This window comes from Mustela erminea, chromosome 5 (genome assembly GCF_009829155.1).
Source record: "Mustela erminea isolate mMusErm1 chromosome 5, mMusErm1.Pri, whole genome shotgun sequence".
In the NCBI taxonomy this organism is placed as follows: Eukaryota; Metazoa; Chordata; class Mammalia; order Carnivora; family Mustelidae; genus Mustela; species Mustela erminea.
The window spans coordinates 75,994,621-75,998,639 of NC_045618.1; the positions used below are offsets into that span (position 1 = coordinate 75,994,621).

At 41.3% G+C, this 4,019-nt stretch overlaps 1 non-coding gene across 1 annotated transcript; it reads left to right on the top strand.

Annotated features, from left to right (window-relative positions):
- The first annotated feature begins 3,625 nt into the window (after positions 1-3,625).
- Positions 3,626-3,727, top strand: LOC116592133. Its single transcript, XR_004286325.1, has one exon. It is a non-coding gene; the product is annotated as a U6 spliceosomal RNA (small nuclear RNA).
- The last annotated feature ends 292 nt before the right edge of the window (positions 3,728-4,019 follow it).

Here is a 4,019-nt window from a genome sequence, read left to right on the forward strand (position 1 = left end):
TGCCTTTTGCTAGCCAAGTCTCACAGACTGGGTTGGTTCTGAGTCACTCAATTGAGCTTCCTGAGACTTTCAGAGGAAAGCCCCAAATCCAGCTGAAAGAGGGACAAACACATTTAAGTGGAAAATTGGATCCTCCTATCTGATAGCATCTTGCATTTCTACTTTGACTTACTTACTTGCAAATAAAACTTTCTACAAAAATCTTCTGGAAAAACTCAACGGTAAGGTTTTATATTTATTCCTGTGAATATAAGCAATGGTGAGAGGTCTTATTCCTAAATTAATAAAGAGGAACTGTCCTGATTAATAACCTTATGTACTTAAAAAGCCCCAAGCAAGTTCAGGAAATTTTGTGATAAACACAAATGTATAATCTAGAGCAAATTTTGTTGCATTTTGGGTCCAATCTGCCCTATCAGAGTCAGGGCTTTGGGGGTACTGCGGTGTCATTTTTATGAAGGTAAAAATCATTAGCAGTGCCTTGGTATTCACGGTGAGCATCCATTCTGAACTGGATCTTTTTCCTTTTCTTCTTTTCTTCTACCTTTTGTATTATTATTCTGCCTTCTTTCTCATTCTGGGGAAGCAGGCTTCCGGTCACCGATGACGAGCTGATGACTGACGGGGACTGTCCTTTCAAGGATTATTTTGTCTTCTTCCTTCCTTTAGGTTTCAAATTATAGGCCTAGGGATAATCTCCCTACTCCTCATCTTTCTCCCCTCTGAACATCCCTGGCATCTAGCTTTGCATAAGAACTAACACAAAATCGGCACACTCTTTGAAACTCTTGGGAAGTACCTGCAAAAGCTAGTCATACACACACCTCGCGATCCAGCAGGTCTACCACGCATGTGCGCCCAAGCAAAATGCGCATGCGTGCACAGAGGAAACTCATGCGAGACCTCGTGTCCACTCTCTTCAGAGTAGTAAAAACCCGGAAGTAACCCATCATAAAAGTCAATTAAAAATGGTAGCATATTTATAAATAAAATACAGCAATGAGAATGAACAGACTGCTGCTAAGAAGGTGAATTACCTTCACAAAAATAATGTTAAGCCAAAGAATCCGCACATAAGAGTATAGCCACCATCAAAAATAGGCAAGACTAATTTATGGTGTTAGAAGTCAGGATGAGGAATGGGGGCCAGATGCTGACAGGAAGGAGATAGCACCAGGGCGTCTAAGATACCAAGATGGTCCATTTCTTGATCTAAGTGCTGGTTATAAAGTTGTGTTCATGTTATATACTTTTCTATTTGTGTGTTATATTACAATAAAATATACTTTTACTTTAAAAGAAAAAGTTTAATTCACAAAATAGCCCCAAGGAAATGAATGCAAGTGTAAACCTGACTGCTCTTTGCAAGGACAGGCAGTCCCCATCAGCTCTATGACAACATCCGTTGCAAAGCAAATTGTCCTGGAGCTTTTACTTTTACTTTACTTTAAAAGAAAAAAATCAAACACTGAAAATCATTCTGAGATACACTCATTTTTTTTTTTTAAAGATGTAATCTTTTCTGTACAAAATTTTGCAACAAAACAGCAAACTCAGTTCTACCATGGAAACAGCTACCCTTGGGTAATTATCTTAGTCACTGGTGGGGCTTTCCACCTACCTAAAAACATTTCTAGAATTGGTAAGTGTAATACCTATACAAATTCAATATATATTTGAGAGCATCTTGTTGGCCAGGCATTGTGTCAGTTATGAGGGTTAAAATAATGGACAAAATCCAGCCCTGCCCTTAAAGTACCCCTTGTCTATTCTACTTCTGGACTTCTCTACTCTCCTGCCTTTCTCCACTCAGGCTGCATCCCACACACCGTGTTGAGTCCACCATGTTTCTCTATCTTCCTCTCTTTTCTCCTGTGAATATACCAGCTTTCTCTACTCATGGACTTCTACTCATCATACTTTGATGGGGTTGAGATTGCTGGGGTACTGAGACAAGAAGCCAGCTGAGAACTGGATTTCAGATGTCCCTAGCCACACATCCCTCCCATCTCCCAGATGTATGGCTCTCCATCATTGCTACTCCTGTCCAGCTACTCATTGCTAACACGAACTGGTACCCGAAAGCTCAGCTTGGATATGTACAACTCTGGGTGCTCTATTAACCTTTTAGCTTACTATATGACCAGTTAACAGACCGAAGTAATCTGAAGAATTATATCCAAGTGGCAGAAAACATTCAGCCGTCATCCAGAAGTGCTCACTAGTAAATTAAGAATTTCTCAGAAATATGCCTATTGTTTAGATGCTGAGGTATTCTAATTCGGTGGTTCCAAGTCTGGGGCCCTTGGATCTCCAGTTAGGAGCCAGGTCTTAAGTTATCTGCAGTATGTTAACAAGCCTCACAGAGATATGTTAACAAACCTGCACACTCAGCCTCAATAAGGTTTACAGGCTAGGTAAAAGGTGAATGCTTATGTGTGATTAGAAATAAATAACATTTGTGTCGTATACTTAGTGATTGCGTATTGACTACAGGTTCTGATAGGCAGTTTCCCATGAGTTTGATACATGAAACTTGGTAAACAAATTAATAATTATTAAGCAGGTGGAGTTTTCCTGAAAGATCAGCTTCAAAATTGTGTGTGTGTGTAGTGGTGGGGCATCCCTGAGGTTAATAAAATAATAAAAAAATAAAATGTCTTCCTGGTAGTGAGAAATTTGGCAACTACTGATCTAGTTTAAGGTGTCTTGCCCTTCCGCAGGGCCAGCAGAGGGCGCTGGAATTAAATTGGTCCCTCCAGCTGTTGTTGCTTCAAGGGCACAAGCTAACAAAGGAGAGGAAGGCCAGGACAGAGGAGGAGGACCTCTGCAGATGGGAGAGTGACCACCCGGGGATGGCAAGTCCATTTCACGGGAGAACTTTTCAGGCATAGGAGACGTAACACGCAAGGAGGAAAGAACAGTATTTTGGAGGCAGTTCTGTTTTTACTATGGTCTATATTTGCTCACAATTGTTAAGAAACAGACCACCCCTGTTGCCTGTCCATCTAGGGCATAGCTCAATGGACAAGCCCACCTCTGACCTCCTGAACTGCCATTGTCATCAAAGGGAGCAGAGGTCTGAACATGTTAAAACGGTGAAGTTGTCTTGGCATTTCTGGTCTATGCTCCTCCTCTTTCTCTCCCTATTCTTCCTCCAAGGGTGACACTGAAGGAATTATTTCAGGCACTAATAAGTAGGAAAGGGAGTTTCTTTTTCGTTGGGGCTCATATATCTCCCACTACTTCCTGCCCAAAACGTAGAAGGAAGGTTCTGCCTGCTCTCCCATCCTGAAGGAGTCTGAAACAGAGAACAGTGTGGTCAGGGTAATCTGGACTCCATTGTTCGATTTCCTCTACGTGACTGATTATCTCTTTCTCGAGGCACTAGAATGGGTCATCTCGTCTCACTGCTTTTTATAACTCCACATTCTACTGATTACTATTCTACATATTCACACTGAGTTTCTTCAGGGCACAACCTGCTTAATTATCAGAATTCTCATACTCATCATTTCTTCACATTTTAGATGTTCCTACAGTGTTCGAATTTGTTCACTCCAGCTGGGTACTTGACTTCCAAACTGATATATTTATTTGAACTTTTTAAAAGTGCAACTTTGGGGCTTGCTTTGGCAACACAGATACTAAAATTGGAATGATACAGAGATTAGCGTGGCCCCTGCGCAAGGATGATATGCAAATTTGTGAAGCATTCCATATTTTTATGAGATCTCCCGCCACTGGGGAGGCAATGTTCTGGGTCCAAAGTCAGTGGCTTGCATTGACAAGTTGGAAAAAGCAAAGGCTAAAGAACTGGCCACCAAACTGGGTTGAGTGGGCACTGTTGAAGTTTCTGCACCTAAAAGTAATAAAAAGTTCTCTTTCAGCCAGTGTCCAAAAAAATGTGACTTTTAAAAATAAGTGCTCTGTGACTGGAATAGTAACCCTAGAGTTCTGAGTCAACATAAGAACGAGAGTAGGCGAGCCCCTTGCAGGTAGTCTGTAACTCCTTCTAT